A 15,462-nucleotide genomic window follows, 5' to 3' on the forward strand; every position below is an offset into this window, starting at 1 on the left:
AACACAATGATCCAAAATGAATGGGTTGCAAAAGCAAATCTAAGAGGGAAATTTAAAACAATACAGACCTACCTCAGGAAACAAGAAAAATTTCATATAAACAATCTAACCTTATGCCTAAAGGAACTAGAAAAAGAACACACAACACCCAAAGTTAGTAGAAGGAAGGAAATAATAAAGGTCAGAGCAGAAGCAAATGAAATAGAGACTAAGAAAAACAGAAAAAAAATCAATAAAACTAAGAATTAGTTCTTAGAAAACATAAAATTGATAAAAATTGATAAACCTTTAGCCAGACTCATCAAGAAAAAAGTGAAAGAGGCCCAAATAAATAAAATCGGAAGTGAAAGAGAGTGAGAGGCTTCGGCAGCCATGGCTCCCAACGTGCCCGCAGCCAAATGGGCCCAAGAGTGTCCTAAAGGCATCCGGTCAGTGCTGCTGGGGCCGCCCAGAGCCAGCAAGGGTACCCAGGCACCCAAATTCGCTGAAAGCTTCTGTGTCTGCAATTTGGCTTCTGGAGACGTTCTGAAGGCCATAGTGGCTTCCGGCTCAGAGCTGGGAAAAAAGCTGAAGGCAACTATGGATGCCAGGAAACTGGTGAGAGATGGAATGGTCGTGGAGTGCATTGAGAAAAATTTGGAGACCCCTCCATGCAAAAAATGGTTTTCTTCTAGAGGGCTTCCCTTGAACTGTGGGGCAGGCAGAAATGCTTGATGACCTCATGGAAAAGAGGAAACAGAAGCTTGATTCTGTGACTGAATTCAGCATTCCAGACTCTCTGCTGATCTGGAGAATCACAGGATGACAGATTCACCCCCAGAGTGGCCATTCCTACCACAAGGAGTTCAACTTCTCAAGGGAGCCCATGAAAGATGACATCACAGGGGAACCCTTGGTCCACCGATCAGATGATAATGAGAAGGCCTTAAAAATCTGCCTGGAGGCCTACCACACTCAGACAACCCCACTGGTTTACTACAGTAGACGGGGGATCCACTCTACCACTGATTCATCCCAGACCCCCGATGTCATGTCTGCAAGCATCCTAGCAGCCTTCTCCAAAGCTACATCCTAGTAACAGAAGGCCAAGGCTGCACCACTGCTCATCACTCCACGGCATGATCCCTGCTCTTAGATACTGGGCAGAGGGCAGGGGTGGTCAGGGTAAGGATGGAGAGGGAGGAGTGGTGAGGGGTCAAGAGGAGAATGGGAAGAGCAGCAGTGCTGTGGTGAAGCGATTTCTTTTACATGGAGTAGAAGTCTCAAAAAGTATAAGCAAAGGGAAAAATTAATTTTTTAAAACACTGACTGGAGGGTATAAATAGAAACAGGGAGAGGCAGTATTATTTCTAAGGAATCACGTTGTCATTTACTCCAGACTGGTGACAGTATTTTTTAAAGCCAGTGCCCTAAGACCTCAGCTTTTATGGGAACCTCATGCCAGCCCAGGAATGCAGGAAATCACACTGTTGTCCTGTCTGTCCTGTAGCTTGGAACAGGGCAGGAGTTAACTACTAACCCTGGCTCCCCATACCATGAGATCAAAAAGTCATCTCTCCATTTGAAAGAGATATGGAGTGTGTACATGGGAGCAGTGGCTCAGCACATCAGGTTTACTGGAGTCATGGGGCAGGTGGGGCAGCTGGTCTCACTCCCCTCCCAACTTATCACTGATTTACCAGCCCACCTGCTCTCGTGGGTAAGCTCTTGGCAGCCACCCAGCATATGCCACATTCCTACACTCTTGCCTTCCTCCACCCATGTCGTGTGAAAGAACCCTTTTTAATAAATAAGCAAGTGTCCTAAGCAACATTATCCAAAGACTGTCCTTTCCATCTTCAAATCCTGTGACTGGGATCACTCAACAGCACTGTGATGTATTATTTTCAATGAGGTGCCTTTCTTAACTATGTTAAAAGTTTGTTTAAAAAAAAAAAAAAAAGAAAGGAAGTAGGGAAGGGAGGGAGGGAGTGAGGAATGAAAGACAAGTTACAACCGACACCACAGAAATCCAAAGGATTAAGAGACTACTATGAACAGTCATATGCCGATAAAATGGATAACCTAGAAGAAGTGGATAAATTCCTAGAAACATACAATCTCCAAAGATGGCATCAGGAAGAAATAAAAAAATATGAACAGATTACCAGTAATGAAACTGAAATCAGTTACTTCTAAAACAAAATCCCAAGAAACAAAAGTCGGGACAAGACAGCTTCACAGGTGAATTCTACCAAGCATTTAAAGGTGAGCTGACACCTATCCTAGTCAGACTATTCCAAAAGATTAAGAGGAAGGAATGCTTCTGAACTCATTCTACAAGGCCAGCATCACTGTGACACCGAAGACAGACAAAGATTTTCACAAAGAAAGAAAATTATAGGCCAATATCACTGATGGACATAGATGCAAAAATCCTCAATGAAATATTAGCAAACAGAATTCAGCAGTGCATTAAAAGGATCATACACCATAATCAAGAGGGATTTATCCCAGGGATGCAACAATGGTTTAATATCCTCAAATTAATCAATGTGGTACACCACATTAACAAACTGAAGACTAAAAATCATATGGTCATCTCAATAGATGCAGAAAAAACATGACAAAATTCAACATCTATTTATGGTAACAACTCTCAACAAAGTGGGTATAGAGGGAACATATCTCAATGTGAGAAAGTCTATATATGACAAACCCACAGTCAACATCATACTCAACAGAGAAAAGCTGAAAGCATTCTCTTTAATTGAGGAACAAGACAAGGATGCCCACTCTTGCCACTTTTATTCAACATAGTATCAGGAGTCTTAGTTAAGCAAGACACATAATACTGAAAATCCTAGCCACAGGAATCAGAAAAAGAAATAAAAGGAACCCAAATTACAAAGAAAGAAGTAAAACTGTCACCATTTACAGATGACATGATAATATATACAGAAAATCTTAAATCCAAAAAACTATGAGAACTAATAAATGAATTCAGTAAAATTGCAGGATACAAAATATATAGAAATCTGTTGCATTTGTATTCATTAACAAACTCTCAGAAGGAAAAAGTAATAAAACAACCTCGCTTACAATTTCATCAAAAAGAATAAAATACCTAGGAATAAGCCTAGAAAAGGAGGTAAAAGATTTGTCCTTAGAAGACTGTAAGACAGGGATGAGAGAAATTGATTATGACTCAAGCAGATGGAAAGATATGCCACACTCATGGACTGTACTGAATATTGTTAAAATGACCATACTATTCAAGCAATCTACAGATTCAGTGCAATCCCTATCAAAATTCCAATGCATTTTTCAAAGAACTAGAACAAATAATCCTAAAATTTATATGGAAACACAAAAGACTCTGAAGAGCCAAAGCAATCTTGAGAAAGAAGAACAAAGTTAGAAGTATCATGCTCCCTAATTGCAACCTACATCTACAAAGCTACAGTAATCAAAACAGTATCATACTGATACCAGAACAGACATGTAAATCAATGGAACACAATAGAGAGTGCAGAAATAAACCCATGCTTATATGGTCAATTAATTTATGACAAAGGAAGCAAAAGTATACAATGGGGAAAAGACAGCCTTGTGAATGATGTGGGGAAAACTGGACAGCTACATACAAACTAATCAAACTGGACTACTTTCTCACACCATATACAAAAATAAACTCAAAACGGATTGAAGGCTTAAATATAAGACCTGATATCATAAAACTCCAAGAGGAAAATATAAGCAGTACACTATTTGACATCTATCTTAGCAGTATTTTTTTTTTTTGCTTTGTCTCCTCAGACAAGGAAAACAAAAACAAAAATAAGCAAATAGGACTACATTAAACTAAATGCTTCTGCACAGAAAAGGACACTACCAAGAGAACATAAACGGGACCTCCCTGGTGGCCCAGTGGGTAAAACTCTATGCTCCCAATGCAGGGGGACCGGGTTCGATCCCTGTTTGGGGAACTAAGAGTTCACATGCATGCTGCAACTAAGAGTCTGCATGCCTCAACTAAGAAGCCCACATGCCACAACTAAAAAGCCGGCATGCGGGGGGTTCCAAGATAGCAGACGAGTAGGAGGACGGATGCATCAGGAATACATCTAAAGATGCAACAGTTCTCACAGGCAGAACACTAGCAGAAGACCCTGGACACCAGAAAGGACTATAAAGATCCCCACATAACTGGGTAGGACAAAAGAAAGAAGGGAGAAGGAGGAGGGGAGCAAGTGGGACAGGACCAGCACCATGGGGGGTGGAGGGGAGAAATGAAGCAGGGGAGAGATTTCCACATCCGGGGAAGCCCCCTCACCGACAGCAAAATAGGTTGGGACAGAAGGGAAACATTTGAGGCTGTCAGAGGAGGTTGAAGCAACCGATCTGTGGCAGATGAGCCACCACAGTCCTGCGTGCCCCAGGCAGGGATGTGTGTCCACCAGTGCACACAGGGGCTGGGAGCTGGTGCGTGGTGATTAGAGAGCAAACCTGGGGCGACGACTGCTACTGGCTGTGGGGAGATGGCCTGAGGGGACGGGAGGGAGGAAATCCACAAAAGGGAATGCCTATGAAGGAAAACCAGACTGTGATGGAAGCAGGGCACTACTGCTGAGTCACACGGAGCCACCACTGTAGCCTCTGTCTCTCCACAAACCGGCACCTGCAGCCGGGCAATAAAAAAAGTCCTACCAGGGCTGATCTTCACGCGTCTGCCGCTGGGCACTAAAAGAAACCCGGCCAGGGCTGGCCCTCGAATGCCTACCACCAGGCACTAGAAAAAGCCTAGCCAGGGCTGGCCTTCAGCAACTTCCACCAGGCACTAGAAAAGGCTCCCACTAGGGTCATATCTCTTCAGCCCATGGCCGCTGGCTTCCTTGCACACCTGGCACTGCCAGGGCTCCCATGATGCAAGGAGCCATACCACCTCCACACCCTGTCCTCACCAGGGCAGACCCAAGTGCTCCAGGGAAGCCTTGGTAACAAACTCCTGTGGGTGGCCCACATGCAGAGGTGGGGATAAAACCACAGACAAGCCCCAGGGGTGGGGTGACTAAGGAAGAGGAGCGAAAATCTTTCCATCAGTTGTACAACCTGCAGGTTAAATCCCCGTCATCAGCTAGGGAGACCCTGCGTGTACAGAATATCTGAGCGGACGAGTGTTCCCACAAATGAAAACAGTCTAACTCTAGCAGCCGTGGACTTTGGGGGCAAGCACATGTGGGAATAGGGCCAGATCAGAATCTAAGCTGTCTCCACAGGCCCACAGCAGATCCAGAGACCAGCCTAGGCACTGGAGGGCCTCGTGGGGAGGCAGAGGTGGGCTGTGGCTCACAGCGGGGGCAAGGACACTGACAGCTGAGACCCCAGGAAAACATTATTACTACTATTATGTTTTGATTTGTTCTGTTGCTAGTTCTGTTTTTTGGGGGTTTTTTTAATTTTTATTTTTACGTAGTCCTTGGGGATTTTTTTAAACATATTTTTTATCTTTTTATATATTTCTATTTTTACTTTGCTTTTCTGTTCTGTTTTTTCTTTTTTTAATATATTTTTAATCTTTTGTATTTCTATTTTTACTTTGCTCTTCTGTTGTCCTGTGGTTTTTTTCCCTTTTCCTTTTTTTTTTCCTTTTAATCACTTTTGTCTGTTTCTTCTGTTTTCGTTGCTTTATTCTTCAGCTGGCACTCTGCTTTGGTTTTGTTTTTTGTTCTCTGTTTTTGTTAGTTCTGTTTTTAATTGTTTGATTTCATTTTGGTGTTCTTTTGTCTGTGTGGTGTTCTCTTCTTTTTTGTTTTCTTTGGTTGTTTTTGTTTCTTTTGGGTATGTTTCTTTGTTTCTGTTCTTCAATCTTTGATTTTGCTTTTACCATTTGTCTGGGGTTTTGTTTGTCTTTTTTTTTCTTCTTCTTTAATCCCCTTTATTGCCATGACAAGTAGCTTGCAGGGTTGTGGCTTCCCGACCAGAAGTTGGGCCTGAGTCTCTGGGGTGGGAGCACTGAGTCCAGGATGCTGGACCACCAGAGAATTCCTGGCCCCAGAGAATATTAACAGTGAGAGCTCTCACAGAGGCCTCCATCCAAATCCAAGACCCAGTTCCACCCAACTGCCTGCAGCCCCCACCACTAGACACCTCTTGCCAAACAACAAGCAAGACAGGAACACAAACCCACCCATCAGCAGACAGGCTGCCTAAAGTCATACTAAGCTCACAGAAAACCCAAAACACACCACCTGACATGGTCCTGCCCATCAGAGGGAAAAGACTCAGCTCCACCCTCCAAAATGCAGGAACCAGTCCCTCCCACCTGGAAGCCCACACAAGTCACTGGACCAACTTCACTCACTGGGGGCAGAGACCAGAAGCAAGAGGAACTACGACCCTGCAGCCTGGGGAAAAGAGACCTCAAACACAGTAAGTTAGAAAAAATGAGAAGACACAGAAATATCTTGCAGATGAAGGAACAAGGTAAAAAACCCCAAAACCAAATAAATGAAGAGGAAATAGGCAATCTACCTGAAAAAGAATTCAGAGTAATGATAGTAAAGATGATCCAGAATCTCAGAAATAGAATGGAGGCACGGATGGAGAAGATGCAAGAAATGTTTAACAAGGACCTAGAAGAACTAAAGAACAAACAATCAGTGATGAACAACACAATAAATGAAATGAAAAATACACTAGAAGGTATCAACAGCAGAATAACTAAGGCAGAAGAACGGATGAGTGAATTGGAAGATAGAATGGTGGAAATAACTGCTGAGGAGCACAATAAAGAAAAAAGGATGAAAAGAAATGAGGACAGTCTCAGAGACTTCTGGGACAACATTAAGTGCAGCAACATTCGAATTATAGGGGTCCCAGAAGAAGAAGAGAAAAAGAAAGGGACTGAGAAAATATGTGAAGAGATTATAATCAAAAACATCCTTAACAAGGAAAAGGAAATAGTCAATCAAGTCCAGGAAGCACAGAGAGTCCCATACAGGATAAACCCAAGGAGAAACACACCAAGACACATATTAATCAAACTAACAAAAACTAAACACAAAGAAAAAATATTAAAAGCAGCAAGGGAAAAACAAGAAATAACATACAAGGGAATTCTCATAAGGTCAACAGCTGATCTTTCAGCAGAAACTCTGCAAGCCAGAAGGGAGTGCAGGATATATTAAAAGTGCTGAAAGGGAAAAAACTACAACCAAGATTATTCTACCCAGCAAGGATCTCATTCAGATTTGATGGAGAAATCAAAAGCTTTTCAATCAAGCAAAAATTAAGAGAATTCAGCACCACCAAACCAGCTTTACAACAAATGCTAAAGGAACTTCTCTAGGCAGGAAACACAAGAGAAGGAAAAGACATACAGAAACAAACCCCAAACAATTCAGAATATGGTAATAAGAACATACATATCAGTAATTACCTTAAACGTAAATGGATTAAATGCTCCAACCAAAAGACACAGACTGGCTGAATGGATACAAAAACAAGACCTGTATATATCCTGTCTACAAGAGACCCACCTCAGGCCTAGGGACACATACAGACTGAAAGTGGTGGGATGGAAAAAGATATTCCATGCAAATGGAAATCAAAACAACACTGGACTAGCAATTCCCATATCAGACAAAATAGACTTTAAAGAATGTTACAAGACACAAGGAAGGGCACTACATAATGATTAAGGCATCAGTCCAAGAGGAAGACATAACAATTGTAAATATTTATTCACCCAGCATAGGAGCACCTGAATACATAAGGCAAATACTAACAGCCATAAAAGGGGAAATCAACAGTAACACAATTATAGTGGGGGACTTTAACACCCCACTTACACCAATGGATAGATCAGACAAAAAATTAATAAGGAAACACAAGCCTTAAATGACACATTAGACCAGATGGACTTAACTGGTATCTTTAGGACATTCCATCCGAAAACAGCAGAATACACTTTCTTCTCAAGTGCACATGGAACATTCTCCAGGATAGATCATATTTTGGGCCACAAATAAAGCCTCAGTAAATTTAAGAAAACTGAAATCGTATCAAGCATCTTTTCTGACCACAATGCTATGAGATTAGATGTCAATTACAGGGGAAAAAAACCTGTAGAAAACACAAACACATGGAGGCTAAACCATATGCTACAAGATAACCAAGAGATCACTGAAAAAATCAAAGAGGAAATCAAAAAAATACAGAAACAAATGACAACAAAAACACTATGACCCAAAACCTATGTGATGCAGCAAAAGCAGTTCTAAGAGGGAAATTTATAGCAATACAATCTTACCTCAAGAAACAAAAAAATTCTCAAACAACCTAAACTTACACCTAAAGCAATAAGAGAAAGAAGAGCAACAACAACAAAAAAAACCCAAAGTTAGTAGAAGAAAAGGAATCATACAGACCAGAGCAGAAACTAATGAAAAACAAATGAAGAAAACAATAGCAAAGATCAATAAAACTAAAAGGTGGTTCTTTGAGAAGATAAACAAAATTGATAAACCATTAGCCAGACTCATCAAGAAAAAAAGGGAGAAGACTCAAATTAATAAAATTAGAAATGAAAAAGGAGAAGTTACAACTGACACCGCAGAAATACAAAGGATCATAAGAGACTACTATAAGCAACTATATGCCAATAAGATGGACAACCTGGAAGAAATGGACAAATTCTTAGAAAAGTACAACCTTCCAAGACTGAACCAGGAAGAAATAGAAAATATGAAGAGACCAATCACAAGCACTGAAATTGAAACTGTGATTAAAAATCTTCCAACAAACGAAAGCCCAGGACCAGATGGATTCACAGGCGAATTCTATCAAACATTTAAAGAAGAGCTAACACCTATCCTTGTCAAACTCTTCCAAAAAATTGCAGAGGGAAGAACACTCCCAAACTCATTCTACGAGGCCACCATCACCCTGATACCAAAACCAAAAATATCAAGAAAAAAAGAAAACAGTGCACACCAATGTCACTGATGAACATAGATGCAAAAGTCCTCAACAAAATACTAGCAAACAGAATCCAACAACACATTAAAAGGATCATACACCATGACCAAGTGGGATTTATCCCAGGGATGCAAAGATTCTTCATTACATGCAAATAAATCAATGTGATACACCATATGAACAAACTGAAGGATAAAAACCATATGATAATCTCAGTAGCTGGAAAAGCTTTTGACAAAATTCACACCCATCTATGATAAAAAAAACTCTCCAGAAAGTAGGCATAGAGGGAACCTACTTCAACACAATAAAGGCCAAATATGACAAACCCACAGCAAACATCATTCTCAGTGGTGGAAAACTGAAACCATTTCCTGTAATATCAGAACAAAACAAGGGTCCCACTCTCATCACTATTATTCAACATAGTTTTGGAAGTCCTAGCCATGGCAATCAGAGAAAAAAAAGAAATAAAAGGAATACAAATTGGAAAAGAAGTAAAACTGTCACTGTTTGCAGATGACATGATACTATACATAGAAAATCCTAAAGATGAACCAGAAAACTACTAGAGCTAATCAATGAATTTGGTGAAGTAGCAGGATACATAATTAATGCACAGAAATCTCTCACATTCACATACACTAACAACGAAAGATCAGAAAGAGAAATTAAGAATCCCAGTTATCACTGCAACCAAAAGAATAAAATACCTAGTAATAACCTACCTAAGGAGGCAAAAGACCTCTATTCAGAAAACTGTAAGACACTGATGAAAGAAATAAAAGATGACACAAACAGATGGAGAGATATACCACGTTCTTGGATTGGAAGAATCAATATTGTGAAAATGACTATACTACCCAAAGTAATCCACAGGTTCAATGCAATCCCATCAAATTACCAATGGCATTTTTCACAGAACTAGAACAAAAAATTTACAAATTGTATGGAAACACAAAAGACCCCAAATAACCAAAGCCATCTTGAGAAAGAAAAATGGAGCTGGAGGAATCTGGCTCCCTGACTTCAGACTATACTACAAAGCTACAGTAATCAAGACAATATGGTACTGGCACAAAAGCAGAAATACAGATCAATGGAACAGGACAGAAAGCCCAGAGATAAAACCACGCACATACAGTCACCTTATCTTTGACAAAAGAGGCAAGAATATACAATGGAGAAAACACAGCCTCTTCAATGAATGGTGCTGGGAAAACTGGATAGCTACATGTAAAATAATGAAATTAGAACACTTCCTAATACCAAAACAAAACTCAAAAATAAACTCAAAATGGATTAAAGATCTAAATGTAAGGCCAGACACTATAAAACTCTTAGAAGAAAACATAGGAAGAACACTCTTTGACATAAATCTCAGCAAGATCCTTTTTGACCCACCTCGTAGGGTAATGAAAATAAAAACAAAAATAAATAAATGGGACCTAATGAAACTTAAAAGCTTTTGCACGCAAAGGAAACCATAAACAAGACAAAAAGACAACCCTCAGAATGGGAGAAAATATTTGCAAACGAAGCAACAGAGAAAGGATTAATCTCCAAAATATACAAGAAGCTCATGCAGTCAATAACAAAAAAAACAAACAACCCAATCAAAAAATGGGCAGAATGGAACTCCCTGGTGGCACAGTGGTTAAGAATCTGCCTGCCAATGCAGGGGACATGGGTTTGATCCCTGGTCCGGGACGATCCCACATGCCACGGAGTAACTAAGCCTGTGTGTCACACTACTGAGCCTGAGCTCTAGAGCCCGTGAGCCACAACTATTGACCTCGCATGCCACAACTACTGAAGCTCACACGCCTAGAGCCCATGCTCCACAACAAGAGAAGCCACCACAGTGAAGAGTAGCCCCCACTCGACTCAACTAGAGAAAGCCTGCACGCAGCAACGAAGACCCAATGCAGCCAAAACTGAAAATAAGTAAATAAAAAAAAATTTTTTAAAAGGCAGAAGACCTAAATAGACACTTCTCCAAAGAAGACCTAGAGATGGCCAACAAACACATGAAAAGATGTTCAACATCACTAATTGTTAGAGAAATGCAAATCAAAATTACCATGAGGCATCACCTCATACCAGTCAGAATGGCCATCATCAAAAAATCTACAAACAGTAAGTGCTGGAGACAGTGTGGAAAAAATGGAACCCTCTTGCACTGTTGGTGGGAATGTAAATTGATTCAGCCATTGTGGAGAATAGTATGGAGGTTCCTTAAAAAACTAAAAACAGAACTACGTTATGACCCAGCAATCCCACTACTGGGCATTATACCCTGAGAAAAACATAATTCAAAAAGATACATGTACCACAATGTTCACTGCAGCACTATTTACAATAGCCAGGACATGGCAGCAACCTAAATATCCATCGACAGATGGATGGATAAAGAAGATGTGGCACATGTATACAATGGAATATTACTCAGCCATGAAGAGGAATGAAATTGAGTTATTTGTAGTGAGATGGATGGAACTAGAGTCTGTCATACAGAGTGAAGTAAGTCAGAAGGAGAAAAACAAATACTGTATGCTAACACATATATATGGAATCTAAAATAATGGTACTGATCAACCTAGTGGCAGGGCAGCAATAAAGACACAGGCATAGAGAATGGACTTGAGGACACAGGGGCAGAAGAGGAAGCTGGGAGAAGTGAGAGAGTAGCACTGACATATATACACTACCAAATGTAAAATAGAGAACTAGTGGGAGCAACTGCATAGCACAGGGAGATCAGCTCGGTGCTTCGTGACCACCTAGAGGGGTGGGATAGGGAGGGTGGGAGGGAGGCTCAAGAGGGAGGGGATATGGGGATATATATACGTATAGCTAATTTACTTTGTTGTACAGCAGAAACTAACACAACATTGTAAAGCAATTATACTTCAATAAACATGTGAAAAAAAAAAGACACACACACCCCAATGTTCATTGAAGTCCTATTTACAACAACTAGGACATGGAAACAACCTATATGTCCATTAACAGAGGAATGGATAAAGAAGATGTGATACATATATACAATAGAATATTACTCAGCCATAAAAATGGAATGAAATTGTGTCATTTGTAGTGAGGTGGATGGACCTAGAATCTGTCAGAGTGAAGTAAGCCAGAAAAAGGAAAAACAAATATCGTATATTAACGCATATATATGGAATCTAGAAAAATTATACTGATGAACCTATTTGCAGTGCAGGAGAAGAGGCACAGATGTAGAGAATGGAGTTGTGGACACAGGGTGGGAAGGAGAGGGTGGGATGAACTGAGAGAGTAGTACTGACATATATACGCTATCATGTGTAAAATAGTAGCTAGTGGGAAGCTGCTGTATAGCACAGGGAGCTCAGCTCGGTGCTCTGTGATGACCTAGAGAGGTGGGATGGGTGGGAGGCTCCAGAGGGAGGGGATATATGTACACATAGAGCTGATTCACTCTGTTCTGTTAGCAGAAACTAACACAGTATTGTAAAACAATTATACTCTAATTAAAAAAAAAAAAGCCCACATGCTGCAGTGAAGATCCCATGTGCCCCAACTAAGACCCAGCACAGCCAAAATAAATAATACATAAACAAATAACTATTAAAAAAAAAAGAAAACATAAAGGCTGCCTACTGAATGGGAGAAGATATTTGCGCATGATATATCTGATAAGGGATTAATATCCAAAATATACAAAGAACTCGTACAATCCAACATCAAAAAACAACCTGATTTAAAACTGGGCAGAGGACCTGAATAGACGTTTTTCCAAAGAAGACAGGCAGATGGCCAACAGACACATGAAAAGATACTCAACATCACTAACCATCAGAGAAATACAAATCAAAACCACAAGGAGGTATCACCTCACTCCTGTCAAAATGGCTATCAACAAAAAGAAAACAAATAACAAGCATTGGTGAGAATGTGAAGAAAAGGAAACCCTTGTGCACTGTTGGTGGAATTGTAAACTGATGCATCCACTGTGGAAAACGATATGGAGGTCCCTCAAAAAATTAAAAATAGAACTGCCATATGATCCAGCAATTTTACTTTTGGATATTTACCCCCACACACACACAAAAAGCAAAAACACTAATTCAAAAAGATATATACATCCCAATGTTCACCGCAACTTTATTTACAATAGTCAGGATATGAAAGCAACCTGCGTCCATCAATAGATGAATGGATAAAGAAGATGTGGTATAAATATACAATGAAATGTTAGCCAAAAAAAGTGACATCTTGCCATCTGCAACAACATGGATGGACCTGGAAGGTATTGTGCTAAGTGAAATAAGTCATACAGAGATGATCTCGTACGATCTCACTTATATGTGCAATCCAAAAAACAAAGCAAACGAAAAGAGACATAGGTACAGAGAATATGGTTGCCAGAGGGGAGGTGGGTAGGAGAAGTGAAACAGGTGAAGGGAATTAAAAAGCATAGACCTCCAGCTATAAAATAAGTCACAGGGACAGAGCACACAGCAAAAGGAATATGATCAATAATACTGTAATAGCTTTGTATGAGGACGGATGCTTACCAGATTTATTGTGGTGATCATTTCATAGTGTATGCAAATGTCAACTTACTATGTAGTACACCTGAAACCGAATATCATATTGTGCTATATCTTATTTTTTTAAAAAAGAAAGAAAATTAAGCCTAAGCCCGCAGGAGCTCTGGGGAGTCCCCTCTGCCCCAAAATTTACCCCACTTGACTCCAGGAAGCTGAGCTTCTGTAACTCTGCTCTAGTCACTGCATGGGGGCTACCTGGACACTTCTGGACAGGAGGAAGTATGGCAACTCTAACCACATGAAGGCACACCTCTAGGAAAGATCACAGGTATGAGTCTTGGCAGCAGCACCCACAGCTACTGGAAGATGGGCACACCTGCCCAGTAAATGGGAGGCCAGGGGGTCTGAGCCAGGCAGAATTAGCATCTGCTATAGTTCATGATTCAGAGGTCGTGCACAGAACTCCAGCTTTGGTGTGAACCAGCACAGAGTGAGTAGGGCTGGATTCCATTTCTTCTATTCTAGATAACTGGCTTTAAAACTTTCATTTTAACAGTACAAGTTTTTTTTGTTCCCAAACAAAATTCTACATCACACACAGATGATAAAATTGAGCATCTAGTATGTTTCAGACAGTGTGACAGATCCTAGAGACAGGGAGGAAGTAAAACAGATTTGTCCCTGCCATCATGAGGCTTACTGTCTGGTAAGAGAGACAGAAGAAATATGAAAAGAAACAAACTAAAAACCGCAAATATATACAGAAGGTAAGTGCTGTACCAACAACAGCAATAAATGGATGCTGAGATGGAGATAATGGGGGAGGGAAATTTACGATCCAGAGCCATGCTGAACATGTGGTCAAATTTCTAATTCTTTAGCTCTGAACTGTAGTATCAGTTAAGGTACTTTATTTTTCCCTGTTATCATCTCCCTTAAATTTCTTTTTTTTAAAAACATCTTTATTGGAGTATAATTGCTTTACAATGGTGTGTTAGTTTCTGCTTTATAACAAAGTGAATCAACTATACATATACATATATTCCCAAATATCCTCCCTCTTGCGTCTCCCTCCCACCCTCCCTATCCCACCCCTCTAGGTGGTCACAAAGCACCGAGCTGATCTCCCTGTGCTATGCGGCTGCTTCCCACTAGCCACCCCTTAACTTTAATCTAGTGATCAGGGAAGAACTCCCACAGTGGGAAACATTCAAGCTAAGACCTGGAGGATGAGCAGGAGCCAGCCATGCAAACACCTGTTGGGAGAGTGTTTCAAGAAGAGAACAAAGAAGTGGAAGAAAGTGGATCTACTGTGACTGATGGGGTGGGAGGAGAGGAAAGGCCTGGAGCCCACCCACTCCATTGCAGGGATCCCTAAAGCACCTTCTGGGAACTCCAGGCCACCTTAAAATGTCATTTGAGAGCCATAATTCTGGGTATCATACTTCTGGTCACAGATTCTAAAACTGGATTGAAGAAAGTCACTGGCTTTCTGTCCAGTTACCCTCAGGGACCACCCAACCATCATTCCACATTCTTAGATCTTTATACACTTTTTGTCATGTCCCTTTCTTTCTCAAGTACTTGAAGAAGGCGTGGGGGAGGGAGGGCCTGGCTTGCTTCACAGCTCTAACCAGAGGGCCCATTTTAGAGATGCCAGCAGGGGATGGCATATGAATCAACAGCGTGTTCCCTGCACACCCCCACGGTCCAGATGGCTGCATGTCACAGGAGGAGAGGGCGGCTCCTCCGCAGAAGACTTCCCTGGCTGGAAACACACGCCATACTTTGGACCACGAAGGCAACACACTGTGGTAGTGGTGGTGACATTTTTACAAGAAAAGGACACAGTATTTCTTTTGCAACATTTTCATTTCAAACACCCATCTGTAGTAAAACCTTATAGTGTAAGATATTGAGGGCTCATAGAATCGGAAAGCACCATAGGAACTAGCTGGTGCAG

The 15,462-nt window shown here is 40.9% G+C and overlaps 1 protein-coding gene and 1 pseudogene across 2 annotated transcripts in view; one reads left to right on the forward strand and one right to left on the reverse strand.

The window, feature by feature from the left end:
- The window catches only part of ERC2 (ELKS/RAB6-interacting/CAST family member 2), a gene marked incomplete at both ends in the record, with an annotated part of 833,862 nt that overhangs the window by 599,123 nt on the left and 219,277 nt on the right, over positions 1 to 15,462 (reverse strand). The gene's annotated exons all lie outside the window — the stretch shown is intronic.
- Positions 373 to 1,075, forward strand: LOC309828125 (adenylate kinase 2, mitochondrial-like; annotated as a pseudogene). Its single transcript has one exon. The product of its transcript is annotated as an adenylate kinase 2, mitochondrial-like (transcript).

Source organism: Grampus griseus (assembly GCF_964374135.1).
Source record: "Grampus griseus genome assembly, chromosome: 10".
Taxonomy (NCBI): domain Eukaryota; kingdom Metazoa; phylum Chordata; class Mammalia; order Artiodactyla; family Delphinidae; genus Grampus; species Grampus griseus.